This window comes from Nicotiana tomentosiformis, chromosome 2 (genome assembly GCF_000390325.3).
Source record: "Nicotiana tomentosiformis chromosome 2, ASM39032v3, whole genome shotgun sequence".
Lineage (NCBI taxonomy): Eukaryota > Viridiplantae > Streptophyta > Magnoliopsida > Solanales > Solanaceae > Nicotiana > Nicotiana tomentosiformis.
Window position 1 is genome coordinate 152399293 of NC_090813.1, and position 25245 is coordinate 152424537.

The window sequence follows — 25245 nt, forward strand, 5'->3', positions numbered from 1 at the left end:
ACCCTGAATATATGTGTTATGTGTTTGGTTTTGAGGTGAAGCACATGCTAGGTAACGGGCGTGTCGGCGTGCACCGTGTGAACTGTGATTTCCATTATTTTTGTGGTACTGTGTAGTTACCTGAACTTGTTTGAAATCATGAAATCTCTACGTACTAGAGTTATCAAGCTATGATTATGTTAGAAACCATATCTAGGCTACATGCTTATCCTGTTGGGACCCACTGAGATCATTTCTTGTCACGCCCCGAACCTAGGAGCGAGACAAGCACCCCGTGCCTCACCTAACCTGGCGTACCAAATTGCGACTAAGGGACTCTGAACACATAATGTCATACTTTGGCCATGGGGCCACCTTGCAAGACAATTTGCGAAGCAAAATATAAAACTGAATGGAAACTAACACTAACTAAATATCAATATAAAGCTAGGCCGACAAGGCCGTCATAGCTACTACAGCTGACAAACCACCAATTTATACAAACCCAACATACTGCACTAACCAACAGGATATGCCTACAAGCCTCTACTGATAGATGTACTGTGATCGGAACAGGGCCCCGACCTACCCATAACATATATACAGATATACATAAGATGTACACAAAACTCTAGTCCTGGCAACTCCGAAAGACGTGGAGCTTACCGATCAGGCGGAACTCGGAAAACACCTACTGAGGAGGTCTACCCGTCTGTCTGTCTGAACCTGCACGCATGAAATGCAGCGCCCCCAAAAAAGGGACGTCAGTACGAAATAATGTACCGAGTATGTAAGGCAATAAAATAACTGAAATCTGAAACTGAACTGATAATATGATAACTGAAATTAACTGGGAGTCAAAGATGATCTGGAGATATACTTACCTGCTGATACTGACTCAACTCCTTCAATATAGTAAGTAAAATAATTGTACGGCCTTATAAGGCTCGGTATATATAACTGCTCTGCCATAGTAGGCTCGCTCATAGGCGCTCGGCCATACTAGGCTATGTATCTCAGCCATGCTGGGCTCGCTCATAGGCGCTCGGCCACAGTAGGCTCGGTATATAACTTTCCATCTGATCAGAGGTTGCCCAATAGGGGCCTGCCCATCGATTATAGCTCGATGGTAATGAAAATACTGTAATACTGTATATATAGGCTTGCTGCTCTCTTGACTGAAAGAAGACAATACTAAAATTGAATATAGAGTCTCGATAAGGAATAATATTGTAACTTATGAGACTAGAATAGTGTGAATAAATTCATGAATATGAACTTCTCTTTTTGTCTCATTACTAACACATGTAGCTACGAGATCATGCCAAAATGAAGGAAGGCTTAGCCTTAACATACCTTATCACAATCTTTTCAATCACCAAGTTGAACTCACCTCTTCGCACCTTAATCTACAAGAATGATAATAATACTATCGTTAAGTTACGAAAGGTACAACTATCGCACAACGAACGACAAACCTATTTTGTATTAAAACGGGCAGCATCTCCCCTATAATATGCCCTTCCTCCAACTTCAAGATAACACCAACAATACAAGGACAGAACAATAACAACATATATACATCATTTTCCAGCCCTATATACACCATCAAATACTACAAAACAGCCCAACACACCCCAATCTCTTCGTACACAAAACGACCACCGTAGTAGTGTCAAACGACCCGAAAATGTTATGACGAACGACCAGCCAACCACCCTACATTTATATGGTGTTTATAAACCCCCTTCCTCCTCCAAAACTCCACAAAATAGTAATAAAACACGCAGCCCAATAGCAACACAAAACAGTCCACAAAACAGTCCGCTACAAATGAATAACTCGAACTCACGGCTTTCCGATCACCATCCCGTGAGTTCTTACAAGTATAGAACGACTTACCATGAATTTACAGAAGAAAAAATGGATGAAAGAGAGCAGTAAACTCACCTTATTTGTTGGATAACTCAGCTCCTATCTTGGTTCTTCAAACTCTAAGTTTTACCTCCAATTGGAACTTGAAAGGGAGAGAAAATCAATTAGGGTTTGTGGGAAATTTTTGGGAGGATTCTTTGCAGAGCTTATGTCTGGTTATTATGCTCTATTTTAAGTCTAATATATGAAGAAAATAGGCCCTTAAAAGGCCTCTTTGGACGACCCGAAATGGCCCATTTTTGGGCTTTCATTTAAGCAAGTAGGTGACACACCTACTTGTCACCTAGCAGCTTGCGCAGTATCGCAAAAATGCACATATCTCTCTACTCCGATGTCGTATTGACAAATGGTTTAATGCGTTGGAAAATAGACTCATAGATCTTTAATTTGATGGGTGGAAAACACCATAACTCTAAGTATATTGGGAGAAAATTGCAGTTACATTTGACCCAAAGTTTCAGTAAAACTTATGAATGTAACTTGTGATGACTTTCATCGACTTTTGTTCCACAACTCGCTTGACTTAAAAACATAACACACGGATGTAATACGACTAATATAAATCATAACATAATCTCTTTATCATGTTAATCACCCTAGTCTCACCCCAAAGGTACATGTTATAACATTCCCAACTTGTCGACTTTCGATGAAACATTATTTTATTTAATTGCTTTAGCTTCTGAACTGTCCAACCCTCTTTGTACTTGTTGTTCATGATCTTCAATATTTGTAACCTCAGAGGTAACATGATTAACTTACTTTATATACTTTTAAATATTATCTCATTTTTTTGTCCTACATTAGTTTGCTTACGACGCATTTTTACATACGAAAATATAGGGTGTAACATCACTCCCCCTTGGGAACATTCGTCCTCGAATGTTTACTCTTGGAGACTTTGGAAACTTTTTCCAGAGTATCCTTCGTACACTAGGTTAAAACCAACCTGCACGTAGCCAGAAACATACTATGCATGCCACACATGGCCAATCTTTATAAATAGCAGCAATTTGCCTCTGACATAATCCTGTCTCGTAGCCCTGCTACATCTGGAACACACAAACGACCCTTGTATCTGAGAACCCCATCTCCCTTGAGCTCTAACAATGGCTTCTTCTGCTGCGGAACTCGCTCTCTCAACTCGACCAACTCTGGGTCCTCGTACTGCCTTTCCTTGACTTCAGCTATGAGGGATGATTTTGCAGTGTTTTGGATTACAACTCCACCATCCTCAGAATCTACTAACCGAACCCCCAACGAAGCCAATTGATGAATATCTCTAGCTAATTGTCTTTTCTCGGGCTCTACATGTGCTAAGCTACCCATAGATCGGCGACTTAAGGCATCTGCTACAACATTAGCTTTCCCTGGATGGTAGAGAATGTTAACATCGTAATCTTTCAATAACTCAAGCCATCGCCTCTGTCGCAAATTCAACTCTTTCTGCTTGAAAATATATTGTAGGCTTTTATGATCAGTAAATATATCAACATGAACACCATATAAATAATGCCGCCATATCTTAAGTGCATGGACAACCGCAGCTAACTCGAGGTCATGGGTCGGATAATTCCTCTCGTGCTTCCTCAACTGCCTTGAAGCATATGCAATTACCTTCCCATGTTGCATCAGGACACATCCTAACCCGACACCTGATACATCACAATACACGGCATAACCCTCTAGACCCTCTGGAAGTGTTAGAACTGGAGCTGAGGTCAACTTGTTCTTAAGCTCTTGGAAACTCCGCTCACAAGCCTCTGTTCATTGAAACTTAGTTTCTTTCTGTGTCAACTTCGTCAATGGTGCCGAAAGGGAAGAAAAACCCTCTACGAACCTCCGATAGTATCCTGCTAAGCCTAGAAAGCTACGAACCTCTGTCGGAGTGGTAGGTCTAGGCCAAGATTTCACGGCCTCAATCTTCTGAGTGTCCACCTTTATCCCTTCATCTGATACAATATGCCCCAAGAATGCTACAGACTTCAACCAGAACTCACATTTAGAAAACTTAGCATACAACTTACGATCACGGAGGGTTTGGAGTACCGCTCGCAGGTGGTCCGCATGCTCATCCTCTGAACGGGAATAAACCAGAATATCATCAATAAATACTATCACGAACAGATCTAAAAATGGCCGGAATAGGCTATTCATCAAGTCCATAAATACAGCGGGTGCATTAGTCAACCCGAAGGACATGACAAGGAACTCGAAGTGGCCATATCGGGTCCTGAAGGCTGTCTGCGGAATATCTTTTTCCCGAACTCTGACTTGGTGGTACCCCGACCTCAAATCAATCTTGGAAAAGCATCTAGCTCCCTGCAACTGATCAAACAAGTCATCGATCCTTGGAAGTGGATACTTATTCTTAATAGTTACCTTGTTCAACTGCCTATAATCGATACACATCCTCAGGGAGCCGTCTTTCTTCCGCACAAATAGTACCGGTGCACCCCAAGGTGAGGTACTGGGCCTAATGTAACCTTTCTCCAGCAAATCTTTTAACTGCTCCTTCAACTCCTTCAATTCGGCAGGTGCCATTCTATACGGAGGGACGGATATTGGTTGAGTTCCTGGAAGCAAATCGATGCTAAAATCAATCTCTCGCTCTGGAGGAATACCTGGAAGCTCATCTGGAAACACATCTGCATACTCTTTGACTATGGGAATAGACTGAAGTGTAGGTATCTCAGCATCTGCATCTCTAACTCGCACAATATGATAAATGCACCCTTTTGCGATCATTTTCCTCGCCTTCAGATAGGAAATAAACCTACCTCTGGGTGTTGGTGTATTACCTACCCATTCAAGGACTGGCTCACCCGGAAAATGAAATTTGGCTACCTTTGCTCGGCAATCAACTGTGGCATAGCAAGCTGCCAACTAGTCCATGCCCATGATAGCATCAAAGTCCATCATCTCTAGCTCAACTAGGTCAGCTGAGGTCTGACGACTACAAATTGTCACCGTACAACCTCGGTAAACCCGTCTAGCAATAATCGATTCTCCGACCGGTGTAGATACCGCAAAAGGATCACTTAGTATTTCAGGCACTATACCAAACTTCCTCGCGACAAATGGGGTAATATACGATAAAGTAGATCCTGGGTCTATCAAAGCATAAGCATCGTGAGAGAAAATGGTTAATATACCTGTCACAACGTCTGGTGAAGACTCCTGGTCCTGTCGACCCGCTAAAGCATAGATACGGTTCTGATTACCACTTGAACTGGAACCTCTACCTCTGCCTCGACCTCTACCAGCCGAAGACTGAGACTCACGCCTTGAAGGATGCACGGACATAGACGATCCTGTTGCTGAACTCGCTGGTTGTGCCATTCCCCCAGAATCTCTATTTGGGCAATCTCGCATCATATGCCCCGGACGCCCACATGTATAACAAGCATCAGAACCTGCTCGGCATTGACCCAAGTGTCCTCTACCACAGATGTCACACCGCGGAGGAAATGACCATGTCTGCGCAGAACCTCGTTGTCGCTGCAAACCCGACGCCCGTGAGCTCTCACCTGGTCCTGACTGAGTATAGCGGTCATACCCGTAACCCTGTAACTGAGGTGGCGGAGGCCTAGGTGGCCGTCCGAAGTACTGGGTCCTATAACTACCCTGAGATTGCTCCTGAGACCTGGGAAATCTCATCCTCTTACGTTGCCCTTGCTCAGCCCTCTCTGTACCCTGCTGCCGACGCCTACCCCTTTCTATATTCTGGGCGAATGCCTGAATTCGGGAGATATCCATACTATCCTGCAATGCAGCGGTGGCACATGCCTCGGTTAACTCTGGGGCTAACCCTGCTATAAACCTGTGAATCCTGTCCCGCATAGTAGAAACTATGGATGGTGCATATCTGGCCAATGAGTCAAAACGGAGACTATACTCTCGAACACTCATATTACCCTGCTTGAGGGCTAGAAACTGATCGACTCGAGCCTGTCGGATCTCCCGCGGTAAGTACTGGTCAAGGAAAGCATCTGAAAAATTCTCCCAAATAGCTGGAGGTGTATCACGTCCCCTGGACCTCTCCCATCCCTCATACCAAAGGATGGCTATATCTCGGAGTCGAAAAGCTGCTAGCTCAACTGCCTCTTTCTCCGTGGCATGCATAACACGAAAGATCCTGTGAAGCTGATCTATGAAATCCTGCGGGTCCTCCCTCTGATCTGTCCCCGTGAACTCTGGGGGACTCAAAGCAATAAACTCTCGGACCCTTGAACTCCCAGACCCCTCAGAAGTTCCTGCACTAGCTGATGCCCTAGCATGTTGCTGGGTAGCTACCAACTGTGTCAACAAATGCACCGCACTCCTTAAGTCCTGATCTGATGGAAGTGGAGGGGGAACTGGATGTGCGGTTTCCCTAGGAATCTCCGTAGTTGGTGGAGGAGCCGGTAATGGCTGAGTAGGGGTCTCCCCTTGAGCCTCAGACTGGGCCCCATCTACTGGGGGTACCCTGTTGGTCCCCTCACCTACTACTGTATCTCTCCTCTGGCTAGCCGTAGTCTTCCTAGTCACCGTCATCTGTGCATGCAAACACCAACACATAAGTTTAATTCAAATTTCCTATAACTCAGTTCTATAGCACGATTTAGATTTCAAAGAAGTGTAACCAACTCCTAAATGCCCTGTAGTTCCTTGCTTATATAATGTGGTGCACAACACATCTATAAACAAGACCCTACTAGACACGGCTTGTAGACTCCCTAGGACAGAACTGCTCTGATACCAAGTTTGTCACGCCCCGAACCTAGGAGCGAGACAAGCACCCCGTGCCTCACCTAACCTGGCGTACCAAATTGCGACTAAGGGACTCTGAACACATAATGTCATACTTTGGCCATGGGGCCACCTTGCAAGACAATTTGCGAAGCAAAATATAAAACTGAATGGAAACTAACACTAACTAAATATCAATATAAAGCTAGGCCGACAAGGCCGTCATAGCTACTACAGCTGACAAACCACCAATTTATACAAACCCAACATACTGCACTAACCAACAGGATATGCCTACAAGCCTCTACTGATAGATGTACTGTGATCGGAACAGGGCCCCGACCTACCCATAACATATATACAGATATACATAAGATGTACACAAAACTCTAGTCCTGGCAACTCCGAAAGACGTGGAGCTTACCGATCAGGCGGAACTCGGAAAACACCTACTGAGGAGGTCTACCCGTCTGTCTGTCTGAACCTGCACGCATGAAATGCAGCGCCCCCAAAAAAGGGACGTCAGTACGAAATAATGTACCGAGTATGTAAGGCAATAAAATAACTGAAATCTGAAACTGAACTGATAATATGATAACTGAAATTAACTGGGAGTCAAAGATGATCTGGAGATATACTTACCTGCTGATACTGACTCAACTCCTTCAATATAGTAAGTAAAATAATTGTACGGCCTTATAAGGCTCGGTATATATAACTGCTCTGCCATAGTAGGCTCGCTCATAGGCGCTCGGCCATACTAGGCTATGTATCTCGACCATGCTGGGCTCGCTCATAGGCGCTCGGCCACAGTAGGCTCGGTATATAACTTTCCATCTGATCAGAGGTTGCCCAATAGGGGCCTGCCCATCGATTATAGCTCGATGGTAATGAAAATACTGTAATACTGTATATATAGGCTTGCTGCTCTCTTGACTGAAAGAAGACAATACTAAAATTGAATATAGAGTCTCGATAAGGAATAATATTGTAACTTATGAGACTAGAATAGTGTGAATAAATTCATGAATATGAACTTCTCTTTTTGTCTCATTACTAACACACGTAGCTACGAGATCATGCCAAAATGAAGGAAGGCTTAGCCTTAACATACCTTATCACAATCTTTTCAATCACCAAGTTGAACTCACCTCTTCGCACCTTAATCTACAAGAATGATAATAATACTATCGTTAAGTTACGAAAGGTACAACTATCGCACAACGAACGACAAACCTATTTTGTATTAAAACGGGCAGCATCTCCCCTATAATATGCCCTTCCTCCAACTTCAAGATAACACCAACAATACAAGGACAGAACAATAACAACATATATACATCATTTTCCAGCCCTATATACACCATCAAATACTACAAAACAGCCCAACACACCCCAATCTCTTCGTACACAAAACGACCACTGTAGTAGTGTCAAACGACCCGAAAATGTTATGACGAACGACCAGCCAACCACCCTACATTTATATGGTGTTTATAAACCCCCTTCCTCCTCCAAAACTCCACAAAATAGTAATAAAACACGCAGCCCAACAGCAACACAAAACAGTCCACAAAACAGTCCGCTACAAGTAATGAATAACTCGAACTCACGGCTTTCGATCACCATCCCGTGAGTTCTTACAAGTATAGAACGACTTACCATGAATTTACAGAAGAAAAAATGGATGAAAGAGAGCAGTAAACTCACCTTATTTGTTGGATAACTCAGCTCCTATCTTGGTTCTTCAAACTCTAAGTTTTACCTCCAATTGGAACTTGAAAGGGAGAGAAAATCAATTAGGGTTTGTGGGAAATTTTTGGGAGGATTCTTTGCAGAGCTTATGTCTGGTTATTATGCTCTATTTTAAGTCTAATATATGAAGAAAATAGGCCCTTAAAAGGCCTCTTTGGACGACCCGAAATGGCCCATTTTTGGGCTTTCATTTAAGCAAGTAGGTGACACACCTACTTGTCACCTAGCAGCTTGCGCAGTATCGCAAAAATGCACATATCTCTCTACTCAGATGTCGTATTGACAAATGGTTTAATGCGTTGGAAAATAGACTCATAGATCTTTAATTTGATGGGTGGAAAACACCATAACTCTAAGTATATTGGGAGAAAATTGCAGTTACATTTGACCCAAAGTTTCAGTAAAACTTATGAATGTAACTTGTGATGACTTTCATCGACTTTTGTTCCACAACTCGCTTGACTTAAAAACATAACACACGGATGTAATACGACTAATATAAATCATAACATAATCTCTTTATCATGTTAATCACCCTAGTCTCACCCCAAAGGTACATGTTATAACATTCCCAACTTGTCGACTTTCGATAAAACATTGTTTTATTTAATTGCTTTAGCTTCTGAACTGTCCAACCCTCTTTGTACTTGTTGTTCATGATCTTCAATATTTGTAACCTTAGAGGTAACATGATTAACTTACTTTATATACTTTTAAATATTATCTCATTTTTTTGTCCTACATTAGTTTGCTTACGACGCATTTTTACATACGAAAATATAGGGTGTAACATTTCTGTTGTTGAGTAATCTGCTTTCATTGCATTACATACTCAGTCATACGCATTCACATGCATATCACATCTCAATCTCTGTTGTTATTTATTGATGCATCATATCATTGCTTTCGGGCTAGTATCATGAAATTGTGAGCCCGAGAGACCGGAGAGATTGATGACTGGGTGAGGCCGAGGGCCTGATTGTGAGGATGGTTATAGGATCGGGCTGCACACCGCAGCAGGTCAGATTGGCTTACTATAGCATGTGAGTTGTCCGTGCGATTCCAGATATTGATATTATGGCACGTGCGTTGTCCGTGCAGCACGTGAGTTGTTCGTGCGAATTATAGCGATTTAGCTGTAGGAGCCCCTCCAGAGTCTGCACACCCCCCAGTGAGTGTAGGTACCTACTGAGTGCGAGTGCCGAGTGCCAAGTGCTGAGTGACTGTGAGGACTGAGTGAATTGATACTCTGAGAGTATGCATATAGTCTTTATCACTGATTTGCATCACATTTGGCATGCACACTTGGCATACAAGCATAAAGATGCATTTTTCCTCATATTGTATAGTATTACGTCATTTATGACTTCTCACACATGTTGACATATGGGCATAGTGATGCATTTGTTTTACACTGAATATTTGAAAAGAAAATAAGACATGTTAATCATTATTGAAAGGATTTTTGGGAAAAATTACAGTTTTCAAACTTACTCGTAGTTTGGCCTTTTTCGGTAAAAGATTTGGGTTTTCACTGAGATACTTGAAAAGAAATGCCTATTTTTCTGGAACTGTGAACGAACTGAGCATTTTATTTCTGAGATACCTCTTTTGTTACTTGTACTATGCTGTTATGAACTGTTGTGGAATATTGGTGTTGGACCCGGCCTTTATGTTAGCTCGTCACTACATTCAACCTAGGCTTAGGTTTGTTACTTATTGAGTACACGGGGTCAGTTGTAATCATACTACATTTCTGCACCTTGTGTGTAGATATTGACTGCTGACGTTGCTGTGATCGACGGGAGCCGGCGTTGAAGATATACCTGCATCCCGGTTGTAGCTGCCTCTTGTTCATGGTAGCCTTAGATCTATAAAACTCTGTTAATGTATTTTTCAAACAGATGATGTATTTACTTCATTTTAGCTTTGTAAACTCTATTCTTAGAAGCTCATGATTTGTACTACCAGTCCTTGGGAAATGTATAAGATTCAGATAATTTCTTTACTTAACTGTATTATTAAATATCATTGGAATTGGATAGTTGTTAATTGGCTTACCTAGCGGGTTAGGTTAGGTGCCATCATGACTAGTTTGATTTTTGGTCGTGACATAGTGGTACCAGAGCTCTAGGTTCATAGGTTCTACAAGTCATGAGCAAGTGTCTAGTCTTGATGACAGGTATGATGAAATCCATACCTATCTTCGAGAGGCTATAGGACATTTAGGATATACTTCCTATCTGTCTTTCCTTATCGTGCGGCATTGATTCAGCTTGAAGCGTAACTCTTTGAATTCCTTTCATGCATTCGTATGCGCATGTGAGCGCTCGGTATCGGCTGTATGTGGGCGGCTTGTGATTCAATGGATGAGGTGTGAGATGTGCTTTTGGCATGCTGATGCTGGGCCAGTATGGAGGACTTGAGGCCGGGTTTTGATGGTAGCTTGAGCACTGAGATTTTGACTTTGTGAGCACGTGCTTTTGGGACTTATAGGTCTGTTGGTTTCCCTATTAGTGGAATTTGTGATTGGATGACTATGTGGTGAGTATGATGAGACTGCGAGATGTGTTCAGATTGTTCGAATGTGACGAGAAGAGTTTACTTGAGATGTAGCAAGGAGTATGGGGTGTCTGATTTCTGTCTTGATTTGGCGTATGGTCTCGAGATATGGGTGTTGTCATGACCCAAACCGATGGGCCGCGACGGGCACCCGGTACCTTGCTCAACCAAGTACCAACATAACGTATCTTTCTTATTACATCATCATGGGCAAGTGGGCCAGAAGGGGCGTCATGAGATAACCAGAGTAAACATGAGGGAATACCCGACATAGAATGACTCAACCTGATATAGAAACTCATACATGTGACATACGGGCCTATAAGGCCAACGCGATCCTTTAAATACTTAAAACATAGGCTGACAAGGCCATACAAGTATCCGTATACATGACATCTATCTACAAGCCTCTAAGAGTAAATAAATATCATAAATGTCGGGACATGGCCCCTTCATACCAATCAGTACATATCCTAATCATACTGACCAAACAAGCAACTCCGGAGTAAATGGAGCGCACCAATACCTTCCGCTGAGCTGATAGCCTACTTGGTAGACTTTCAACCTATTTATCGGGACCTGCGGGCTTGAAACCCAGCATCCCTGGGCAAATGGGACGTCAGTACAAATAATGTACCGAGTATGTAAGGAATAAAAATTAATAAATAATAGACATGGGAGAAACATGGAGTAAAAGACTCAATATATAAGTTTGAATAACTCTGTGAATCATTAATTTTTATAATGTCATGCATATGCGTATAAATGTCATACCATGCTTAGGTATATGCGTTCATAACATCATCAAGCCTCTGAGGGCATCCCATCATATCATCTCGGCCACTGTGGGCAAATCATCAACATATACCAGCTGATCAGGTGGTAGTTCGTATATAACGATGTAACCATTTCGCATATCCCATACACATATAATATACACATATATAACGTCATCTGGTCATGGGTCAATGTACATGTATAAATTCATGAAATGCATAAGAAATACTTTCATAAGATTTTCTCGTAATGTCATAAAAGTAATATGTCTGTCGGATAAATTTTATCAAATACGTATTTTTCTGAGACCCATGAATAGAAGATATAATAATAATTCACATGGAGAATCAAGAATATAGACATCCCTAATATTTCTATGAATAAAGTCATTTATGCAAATTGTGCATTTGCTCATTTCGTTCGGGTCGTATAGATCATGTCCAAAAGGAATGAAGGGATAGCCTTAACGTACCTGAGTCGATTCTCTTGATAATCCCTCTAACACACGTTAATTGCGACAAAACACGTGACGACAAGATCAGAGTAGGGAAAAATCCGTATAAAATTTCGATGTAGTAGGTCACGTTGCTATCGTCTAATCTTGTATGAATTTCGTGGCTTCATGTTGCTTTTCTTGGACATACTTTTGTATATGTTTGCTGAAGAAAATCTTCCATCTACTCTTTGTAAAGAATTCCCATTAATTCAAGAATTCACATGAATTCTTTCTTTGATAAATCCATACGTTACATTGTAGTAGGCATCTTCATGCTTGTAGCTTAGAGAAACTTTGTATATTAATGGGTGTGGGCCCCACCTATAGGGATTATTTTATCGAAATATTCTCCTAACATGCCACCAATTGTAAAGACTAAGGAGTTATTTGGTTGAATGGCACATGCTGCCACGTTACTACACATTAAAGTTATTCAAATTTTCACCCCTTCTCCTTAATCAACTTATTAATCCACCACTAATCCAATAATTAACCAACTGCTCACATAATTAAGAATTATCTCAAATTACTTATAATACTATTCACTTTAAACACACCTTATACACCTTACTATCATGGCCATGTGGTGCCTTGTATGGTACTAGTCTATAAATACCGGATATTTTAGCTCGGGCCGTATTTTATCCCAAAATATCAAACGTCGACGAAATTTATTTTCTTCAATTTGCTTACCCTATCATCTTGATGAATTTACTCATCACTTGTTTGAAATAGCATAATGCTTATAATTTTAAAATAACCTCATTCCCAAATTCACGTCGATTAACTTACGACGAAATTTTAACGTACAAAAATGCGGGATGTAACATCTCATTTCCGAGCTTTCATCAATTTATTTAAGGCGTACTTTCACGTACGAAAATATGGGGTGTAACATCATTCTCCCCTTTGGAACATTCGTCCTCGAATGTTGACTGATGCACTTATCATTCTCATAACCCATAGCTCTTGCGAATACTTTAGTACTCCTCTTGCCTTCTAGGCAACTGTTCTGTGAATGAATCCCAAATGCCAGGGTATCCCCTCCTTTTGGCCTCTTTCTCACACCATGACTCGTGGTCGGAATCATTCCAATCTTGTAACTATTGCTATCTTTTATCATGCAGCCTTTACGACTCTGACTTTGTAAGTGCGCCTATGCGACTCTTCTCTCCTTTTTCCTCCAGCTTTTAGCCAATCCATAGGCCTCATTTTGTGAACATATACAGAGCTTAATAAGATGTCCATCTGGGCATCTATAAGTACAATGAAGTTCTTCACTCGATACTTTATTGAACTTACGAATATTGTTATATCTTATTTCATAGACCCGGTTATCCATTCGTATGACTTTGCTGCATCTAGGTAGGTCATACTATATCATAACTCTTACTTCGATTCATCATTACTGAGGTCTGCTACTAAACTCCAGGTTACTCTCATTTCTTATCCTATAGGTATAAATCTGAGTCCTTTAACGCTTCTTCATTACTATTCATCTTAAGACTGATGGCCTAATCTCATATCATACTTTGTGACTTTTGTCCATCCATTGTTGATTCACCTCAATAATGATATACAATTTACCACTGATAACTTGAAACTTCTTACGTAATCACTAGGGCTCAAGTTGCATTGAGGATCATTTGAAGTAATTTTTCTGATCCACCTAGGGGCGATACAATGCTATTTTTCCATAACCGTATTTCATAGTATCCCAATGTGATTTTACTCACGTAAGTATTTTAATCCTGTACAATTTATGAAATCATTACTCAATCGAAGGCCAAAACGTCATCCTTCATTTATCACAATTACACCCTCATTCTACTACCAGGGCAACATTCCATCTCTTCTAAATGCTACTAGTCTCAGACTCCTTTGAGTTCACTCAGGCTATACTAAGCTTTCTATAACTTAGAGAGACCATTAGCTCCCTGCCTTCCTAAAACCTTGTCGATTTACTATACTTTAGCTTGCGACCTATACGTATCTATTTATACTACTTGCAACCTTCCTTCAACTTGCTTGCACCATAGATTTCCTTATGTCATCCTGGAATATCAAGCGAGACATCACATCGTCTCTCACTTTTCTTTACTCTCTTAATTAGACCTTTCGATACTTAGAAACCATAGGTTGGGAGATATGCCACTCACGCCGCCGCTACCATTCCTGGATACTGAATACCATTCCTGGATACTGAATCCCAGTGCTTCTAACCTTCTATCTCTAGTATGGATTATTCGCAACCTTCTTCATTTGAATATCTCATACGTTGTTCACCTTTACCTTACTTACCTTAAAATCTCGCATCACATCTTCTATCTCTTTCATGACCTTGCTTTAACATAAGTATAATTCACATCCACAACTTGAAGCTCTATTATAATACTTGCACCTTTGGTGCATACACAATCCGGTGGGAGCTTCATGCTGACTTCTTATGAGGTTTGGCTCTTTTAACTGGCTTTATCGTAGAGCCGTTATAAAATATGGCTACTGTACTATCTCTCTTGTACCTCTGATATTAAGAGTGATTTTGCAGTGTCCTTAATCACGATTTCTATAATTTTCTGGGTCCAATAATCAGACTCCTGATTTACTTAGTTGATGTAACTCTTTAGTTTCCTCTTCCCTCCGACCAACCTTTATGTAAGCTTAAGCTGTCTTCCGATCTGTGGCTCTTGGTATTAGTTATTACTTTAGCCCTTCATGGATGCTATGGAATATCCATGATAGAATCTTCTAATAATTCAATCATTTGTCTATGACCTGGGCTCAATTCTTTCTTTTAACTTATGCCGGAATCTTCTACGGCTGTATGATTGTCAGCATATATGCTGCATGGATAATACTCCGAATTCTTAAGTGCGTTCATAATGTAACTATCTTTGTATCATTGATTTCGAGTAATTTCTTCCGTTCCTTCTAAGCTTTCTTTAAACGTAAGCTATTACTTTTTCTGGTCTTTCTGCACCCTTGTTGCGTGCATACTTAGCTTATCTTAGTTCCCACGCATGCCGGAGTTTTCTTGCAACTCATATGATCTCGAATATTACTTTTGATTTTACTTCCATTAGCCACGGTAGGTGCCACTTTCTTTTGGAGTGCATATAATTTTGTAGTGAGACTGTTGTTACAAGACCATTTCTTTTTTAGGTCACTGTGCTTAGGTTGAAGCTCTCTTCCTTATTCCCTCGGCTAGTCTTTCATTGTAGTACTTAGGGAAGATCCTCTGACTCCTGTAAAGCTAAAAGCTTATCACATCGTATACCCGATGGAATTTTTTATGTCCTTCCTCGCCTATAATTATCCGTAGTTACTTACCTCCATGCCCTTGTGCTTGTAGGGTTGCTCCTGAATTGATATTTTTGACGGTCTTCCTAGAGGTACTCTCTTTTATTTCCGTAACACTCATATGGTACCTTTAGTTACCCCAACTCATATCTGATTTTTTATTTTTTTTCAACAATTGCGATCTCGCATTTGCGAGACTGAATTCCCTCTGCTGGGGTTCAATACATTTATCTTGCACGATTTGTTGATTTGTTTGTATCCTCTTGTCTAGCCATAACTAGACTCTTCCTGAATCAACTTCTAATTATTCATTGGTCCATTCTCATATCTATATTCCGCGTAATCTTCTTGGGTTATCTCATTTATCTTAGCTTACGTCTCACACGTGCTCCTTATCTATCAATAACATCTCAGGCAGGAACCCTTACTTCCTCTCCTTGACGTCGTGCTTGCATAATATTCTAGAATCGTAGCACATCTGTAGGATTTGAATAAGTGCAATCTCATCCCCTTTTCATTTTTGTCGCACTCTTCCTTTACCATCCCATAGTTACTAGAATTACTTAATTCCGACTTAATGCCTAGTAACTCCATATTCCCCTCTTTAGGGGAGCACTAAGATTTAGTGCTACGATGATCTACGTATAGATGTTTTACCTTCTCATCTTTGGCATTTTTCACATCATCGATGATCCTTACTCGCCTTGCGGTAATCCTTCTGTACCAAGGATAACAAAATTCCTTACTCGTGATGGTGACACTTAGTGTAACTGGCACATACAGTCCCTTAAGCTTAACTTTGCTCACATTGCTTGTTTTAGGGAAGCGTCTTCTTGAATAACCATTCTCTGAATTTCTCATGAATCTTCTTCTGTGGTCCATTCTATTATCGCCGGAATGCAATATGAAGTTCTCGTGATACCGATCATCATCAAATCACTCAGTCCTTAATTCATATTTAGTTTATCTTGTTCACCAGTCCATATTGATTTCTATTACTTAGGGCTCTAACTTTTTCTTCTGGTAATCACGTTAGCGTCACGGACTTATTTCTCGAAATGAGGATACGACTTTATGGCCTATACTCTTTTGTCGTCTCAAGGTCTGTCACCTTTCATCTTTCCTTCACTTGACTATAGACTCCGTAATACTATCATTTTTTTTGACCTACCGTTGTCTTTCATGTATCACATCTTACTCATAATGCTTCATTAACTCCCTTCTTATTTCCCACTAACATCTATGTCTATTACTTTATTCTGAAAACTCGAACAAGACATTCTTTTGCTTTTTAGCTCCCCTTGCTCCATCCATTGGCTCTTCGAATTACCTAACATTCTTTCTCTACTAGGGACGGGAGCCACATTAAGGTAATATTTATCCCTTCAAGGCTTCCAGTGCCTATCTTTGTAGTACTCATATCTAGCTATACTATTTTAGAGTGCACCATATAGGTGTCTCACAAGGAGATGTATTAGCACATTTGGAATATCCTTTGGAAATGTCAACTAACGCAAACATTCCATCCACCCTTTTTGGGTTACTCTAACCCCAGCCGGATCCTGATATTCGTCCTTCTCTTATACTACTTCTGTTAGCTTCCATGTGGCATAAATGAGATGGGTGTGGCCAACTGTACATACCTCTGCTACCGTTAAAGATAAATCAAAATGCTTATATCTCCCTTCCTGAATGGTAAATAATGATAATCTTTATTAACTGGGTATCTCGTACCATTCTTCACTTTGCTTCTTTTACTTGCTGAAACTTGTGTCCACCTTACGATTCTGTTATTCCTTCTTACCTTAAGAGTGGATAAGTATTCTTGTATTAATACTCCTTATCAAGAACCTTACACCTTCTAGTACATGCATGTTCTGATGAAGACCTCACATTTATCCATCATAAGCATGATGCAAAAATCGAATTCCTCTGACTCAACTCTTCCACAGCTATATCTCTTACCAACCGTCTTTCTGGATGTAGGCATCGTCGTATTATGAATAAAATAGAGTTTAGGAGTTTGAATTCTTACAACTGAGCTCTACCACACGATCTAGAGTAAGAAGAAAGAGTGACAGTCCTATATGCCCTGTAGCCTCCTGTTTATAAGTGTGGTGCACAACACACCCATAAACAAGACTCTACTAGACATGGCTTGTAGACTCCCTAGCACAGAACTGTTCTGATACCACTTTTGTCACGACCCAAACCGATGGGCCGCGATGGGCACCCGGTACCTTACTCGACCGAGTACCAACATAACATATCTTTTCGTATCATACTATCATAGATAACTGAGCCGGAGAGGCTGCCGTGAGATAAGTAGAATACAACATGTTTCACCAACTTATACTTAAGACATACGCCAGGCCAAAATGAACACTCTTACACTGAACATAGGCCGACAAGGCCGTACAATCTTTCATATACATGACACCTGTCTACAAGCCTCTAAGAGTACATAACATCATAAAGGTCGGGATAGAGCCCCGCATACCAATCAACACATGTTCTAATCATACTAACAAATAGCAACTTCGGAGCAAATGGAGCGCACCAACACCTTGGGCTGAGCTTATAGCCTACTTGGAGGACTCTCATCCTGTCTAACGGGACCTGCGGGCATGAAACACAGCATCCCCAGGCAAAAGGGATGTCAGTACAAATAATGTACCGAGTATGTAAGAAATGAAAATCAGTAAGTAATAGACATGAGAGAAACATTGAGTAAAGGACTCGACATGTACGTCTGCATAGCTCTGTGAATCATTTCATTTTTATAATGTCATGCATATGCATATAAATGTCATACCATGCATAGGTATATGCGTTCATAACATCATCAAGCCTCTGAGGGCATCCAATCATATCATTTCGGTCACTGTGGAAAAATCATCAACGTATACCAGCTGATCAGGTGGTGGTACGTATATAACGCCATAACCTTTTTCCATATCCTATATATATATATATATAATTTATGCATATATAACGCCATCTGGTCATGGGTCAATGTACATGTATAAATGCATGAAATTCATAAGAAATACTTTAATAAGATTTTCTCGGAATGTCATAAAAATAATATGTCTATCGGATAAATTTTATCAAATACGTATTTTTCTGAGACCCATGAATAGAATATATAATAATAATTCACATGGAGAATCAATAATATAGATACCCCTAATATTTCCATGAATAGAGTCATTTATGAAAATTGTGCATTTGCTCGTTTCGTTCGTGTCGTATAGATCATGTCCAAAAGGAATGAAGGGATAGCCTTAACATACCTGAGTCGATTCTCTTGATAATCCCTCTAACACACGTTAATTGCGACAAAACACGTGACGGCAAGATTGGAGTAGGGAAAATTCCGTATGAAATTTTGTTGTAGCAGATCACGTTGCTATCGTCTAATCTTGTATGAATTTCGTGGCTTCATGTTGCTTGTCTTGGACATACTTTTGTATATGTTTGCTGAAGAATATCACGTTTCCATCTACTCTTTGTAAAGAATTCCCATGAATTCAAGAATTCTCATGAATTCTTTCTTTGATAAATCCATACGTTACATTGTAGTAGGCATCTTTATGCTTGTAGTTTAGAGAAACGTTATATATTAGTGGGTGTGGGCCCCACCTATAGGGATTATTTTATCCAAATATTCTCCTAACATGCCACAAATTGTAAAGACTAATGAGTCATTTCGTTGAACGGCACATGCTGCCACGTTACTTCACTTTAAACTTATCCAAATTTTCACCCCTTCTCCTTAATCAACTTATTAATCCCCCACTAATCCAATAATTAACTAATTACTCACATAATTAAGAATTATCTCAAATTACTTATAATACTACTCACTTTAAACACACCTTATACACATTACTATCATGGCCATGTGGTACCTTGTATGGTACTAGTCCATAAATACCGGATATTTTAGCTCGTGCCGTATTTTATCCCAAAATGGCAAACTTCGACGAAATTCATTTTCTTCAATTTGCTTACCCTCTCATCTTGACGGATTTACTCATCACTTATTTGAAATAGCATAATGCTTATAATTTCAAAATAACCTCATTCCCAAATTCACGTCGATTAACTTACGACGAAATTTTAAAGTACAAAAATACGGGATGTAACATCTCATTTTCGAGCTTTCATCAATTTATTTATGGCGTACTTTCACGTACGAAAACATGGGGTGTAACAATATTGTAGTGAAACAGTTGTTACAAGACCATTTCCTCTTTAGGTCACTGTGCTTAGGTTGAAGCCTTCTTCCTTATTTCCTCAGGTAATCTTTCATCGTAGTACTTAGGGAGGACCCTCTGACTCTTGTAAAGCTGCGAGCTTATTACATCATATTCCCGATAGAATTTTTTATGTTCGTACTCACCTATAATTATCCTTAGTTACTTACCTCCACACTCATATGCTCGTACGGTTGCTTCTGAAATGAAGTTTTGACTGTCTTCCTAGTGGGACTCTCTTTTATTTCCGTAATACCCATACGGTACCTTTAACTACCTCAACTCCTATTTGAATATTTCTCAAGGGTCACGATGTCATACCTGCGAGACTGAATTCCCCATGTTGGGGTTCACTATGTTTATTTTGCACGATCTGTTGATTTGTCTGTATCTTCTTGTCTAGCCATAACTAGGCTCTTCCTGAATCAACTACTAACTACTCCTTGGCCCATTCTCATATCAATATTCAGCGTAATCTTTATTAGGCTATTTCCTTTGTCTTAACTTACGTCTCGCACTGGCTCCTTATTTATCAATAACATCTTGGGCAGAAACACTTACTTCCTCTTCTTGACGTCGTGTTTGCATAATGTTCTGGAATCGTAGCGTATCTGTAGGCTTTGAATAAGTGCAATCTCATCCCTTTCTCATATTTTTTTTTAATCGAATTCTTCCTTTACCATTTCATAGTTACTAGAACCACTTAACTTCCCTAAAGCAAGCAATAAGTTACTAGAGCTACGACGATCTACCCATAGATGTTTTACCTCTTTATCTTTGGCGTCTTTTCACATCATCGATGACCCTTACTTGCCTTGCGGTAATCCTTCTGTACCAAGGATAACAAAATTCCTTACTCATGAGGGTGACGCTTTGTGTAACTGGCACACATAGTCCCTTAAGCTTAACTTTACTCACATTGCTTGCTTTAGGGAAGTGCTTTCCTGAATGGCCATTCTCTGAATTTCTCTTGAATATTCTTCTGTCGTCCATTCTATTACCACCAGAACGCAATCTCTGAATTTCTCATGATGCCGACTATTATCAAATCACTCAGACCCTAATTCATGTTTAGTTTATCTTGTTCATCAGCCCATACTAATTTCTATTACTCTGGGTCTAACTTTTTCCTTTTGGTAATCACGTTAGAGTCATGAACTTATTTCTTGAAATGAGGGTATGACTTTATGGCCTATATTCTTTTGTTGTCTCAAGGCATGTCACCTCTCGTCTTTTCCTTCTCTTGACTATAGACTCTGTAATACTGTCATTTTTTTTATCTATCGTTGTTATCCATGTATCACATCTTACTCATAATGGTTCATTAACTCTCTTCTTATTTCCCTGCTAACATTTCTGTCTATCACTTTATTCTGAGAATATTAGCAAGATATTCTTTTGCTTTTAGCTCCCCTTGCTCCATCCAATGGCTCTTTGGGTAGCCCAACATTCTTCCTCTACTAGATACGGGAGCCACACTAAGGTAATATTTATCCCTTCAAGACTTCTAGTGCCTACCTTTGTAGTACTCATATTTAGCTGTACTATTCTAGAATGCACCATCTGAGTGCCTCACAAGGAGAATTATTAGCATGTTCATAATATCCTTCGAAAATGTCAGCTAATGCTAACAATCCATCCAACATTTTGGGTTACTTTAACCCCAGCTGGATCATGATACCCTGTCCTTCTCCTAAACCATATCTGTTAGCTTCCATAGGGCATAACTCTGATGGGTGTGGCCGATTGTACATACCTCTACTACTGTTGAAGGTGATTCAAAATTCTTATATCTCTCTTCCTGAATGGTAAATAATGAAAATCTTCACTAGTTGGGTACCTCGTACCCTTCTTAATCTTGCTTCTTTTACTTGTTGAAACTTGTATCTAGCTTCTGAATCTCTCATTACCTTTCACCATAGGGTGGATAAATATTCTTGCCCACTTATCAAGAGGCTTACACGTCTTAGTACACACATGATCTGCTGAAGACCTCACATTTACTCATCATGAGCATCATGCAAAATCGAGTACCTCTAACTCAATTCTTCCATAGCTACATTCAATCCCTTACCAACTGTCTTTCTAGATGTAGGCATCGTCGTATTATGAATAAGATAGAGTTTAGGAAATTGAGTTCTTACAACTGAACTCTACCACAAGATCTAGAGTAAGAAGAAAGAGTGACAGTCCTGAATGCCCTGTAGCCTCCTGCTTATTAGTGTGGTGTACAACACACCCATAAACAAGACTTTACTAGACACGGCTTGTAGACTCCCTAGGACAGAACTACTCTGATACCACTTTTGTCACGACCTAAATCGATGGGCCGCGACGGGCACCCGGTACCTTACTCTACCGAGTACCAACGTAACATATCTTTCTTATTACATCATCATAGAAAAGTGGGCAAGAAGGGTCATCATGAGATAACCAGAGTAAACATGAAGGAATACCCGACATATAACGACTCAGCCTTATATAGAAACTCATACATGTGACATACGGGCCTATAAGGCCAACGTGATCCATTATATACTTAAAACATAGGCCGAGAAGTCCATACAAGTATCTGTATACATGACATCTATCTACAAGCCTCTAAGAGTACATAAATATCATAAAGGTCGGAACAGGGCCCCTCCATACCAATCAATACATATCCTAATCATACTGACCATATAAGCAACTCCGGAGGCTGATAGCCTACTTGGAGGACTCTCAACCTGTCTATTGGGGCCTGTAGGTATGAAACGCAGTGTCCCCAGGCAAAAGGGACGTCAGTACAAATAATGTACCGAGTATGTAAGGAATGAAAATCAGTAAATAATAGACATGAGAGAAACATGGAGTAAAAAACTCAACATGTAAGTTAGAATAACTCTGTGAATCATTAATATTTACAATGTCATGCATATGCGTATAAATGTCATACCATACTTAGGTATATGCGTTCATAACATCATCAAGCCTCTGAGGGCAACCCATCATATCATCTCGGCCACTGTGGGTAAATCATCAACGTATACCAGCTGATCAGGTGGTGCGTATATAATGCCGTAACCTTTTCCCATATCCCATATACATATATACATGTATATAACGCCATTTGGTCATGGGTCAATATACATGTATAAATGAATGCAATGCATGAGAAGTACGTCAATAAAATCTCTTAGAACGTCATAAGACCATTATGCCTCTGATTAACATCATGAAATAAACTTTATCAACTTACGTATTTTCTGAGACCCATGAAAAGACGATAGAATAATAAGACATATGGGGAATCAAGAATATAGACTGTCATACCCTAACCTCGGGAAGCGCGACCGGTGCTCAACCGAGTGAACTCGGCCGAGCAAGCCTGTTAGATACTTTCTACCCAATTAACCCATGATCAAGAAAAGACATGATTTCATTATTTATACAGTATGAATCTCATTCGTACAATCCTAAATCGGTTCATTAGTCATTGCGCCTTTAAGTCTCAAAATACACATTTCTTAAAGTTCAGGGGTATATTGTTGGATAGTATGTGGCCTTGCCGGCTTCCATTTTTGGGTATATTGTTGTCTATAGCAGCCTTGTCGGCTCGCTCTACGTATTCTGCAAGTATATGTACATATGTCTTTTGGGAAGATTTCCCTCATGTATGTTATTATCGTAATTCAGCAGATGTTATTCATGTTTACATCTTATACGCATGCTCAGGGGTGTTTGACAGGTACGACTCGGGCACCCGTCGCGGCCCATCGGTTTGGGTCCTGACTGATTCGAGTATAGGTGCTTCAGCAGCGGTGTCCGTAACTCAGACCAAATAGTAAATACACCCCTTGTTGATCATCTTTGTGGCCTTAAGTTAAGAAATAAACCTACTTTTTGGCATCACATTACCCCCCCTTCCATTCAACAACTAGCTCATTAGGAAATTCAAACCTCACAGTTCTAGTTCGGCAGTTGATCTTAGCAAAACATGAATAGAGCCAATCCATTCCCATAATTACATCAAAATCGACCATCCTCAATTCAATAAGATCAACCACGGTGTCCCGACCACGCACTGTGACAACACAGCCCCTATAAACTCGGGCGGCCACAATAGACTCGCCAACCGGAGTAGACATAAAGAACAGCTCAGGAAGTTGTTCTGGTTCTATCTCAAATTCCATAGAAACATAAGGGGTAACATAGGACAAGGTGGAACCGAGATCAATAAGAGCATATACATCATGAGTTTGGACAGTCAATATACTTGTGACAATATTTGGAGAAGCCTCTACATTCTGGCGACCACTCATAACATAGAATCGGCTGGGTCCTCCTGAACTCTATGCACCACCCCTAGCTGCACCATGCCCTGTTGGTGCTGGAGGGCCTCGAGCTAGAGGGGGTGCTGAAGATGTAGCAGCTGCAGGACTGGATGGCTGTGCTGTGCCCCTACCCGCACCTTGGCGGGATGAACAACACTCCCTTTAAATATGACCCCTCAATCCGCACCCGTAACATATAGTTAAGTCCATGTAGCAAATCCCCGAGTGCATCTTCCCACACCTGGGGCATGGGGGACTCCACTGGTGTGGGAATCTCCCTCCTGATCTGCCCTGATGATGGGGTCCCCTGCTACCCTGATTGGGCCTGGAGCAAGTCCCCTGCTACTGATTGTGCCCCGCTGGTGGTGCACTGGCTGAAGACTGAGTGTGAGACTGGGTTGGCCCTGATGACCCTCCCCTGAAAGCTGATCTCCCCCCCCCCACCAAATGACTCCCCAAAGTTGCCCGCGGACCGGGCCTTGCTGGTACCCTCTCGCTCCCTCATGTTCTTCAACTTGCAGTCCTCTGTAGCTTGTAGCTTGAGCAAATGCTACCATTTTCCCACAGTTCATGTCTGAATTCAAGGCAGCTGTAGTGGCCTCATTGATAACCAAGGGGCTAAGGCCCTGCACAAACCGGCGCACTCTAACCTCCATAGTAGGCAACATGTGAATAGCATATTTTGACAGGCGCGTGAACTCCATGTGATACTCCCACACACTCCTACTCCCTTGCTTAAGATTCTCAAACTTTGCAGCATGGACTTCCCTAGTCTCCGTAGGCAAGAAATGGTCTATAAAGGCATCAGCAAACTCACTCCATCTCTCTGGAGGGCTCCTTTCCTCCCGAGAGTCCTCCCAAAGCTCAAACAAAGAATATGCCATCCCCTTCATATGGTAGGCGGCCAACTCCACTCCCTCCATCTCAGTAGCACGCATAACCCAGAGAGTCTTATGCATCTCATCAATGACGTCCTATGGGTTCTCCTCGGGATTAGCACCCGTGAACACCTGAGGATCCAACTGCAGAAACCTGTTCACCTTGGAACCACTAGAATCCCCTTGTTGGCTAGACGATGTGGGTGCAACATTCGACCTTTGGGCCTGAAAAGCCACTATTTGAGTTAGCATCTGAA

General features: G+C 40.9%; 1 pseudogene; it reads right to left on the reverse strand.

Annotated features, from left to right (window-relative positions):
- Positions 1-25033, reverse strand: part of LOC104114558 (pentatricopeptide repeat-containing protein At4g33990-like) — a 40426-nt pseudogene extending 15393 nt beyond the window's left edge.
- Between the last annotated feature and the right edge of the window lie 212 nt (positions 25034-25245).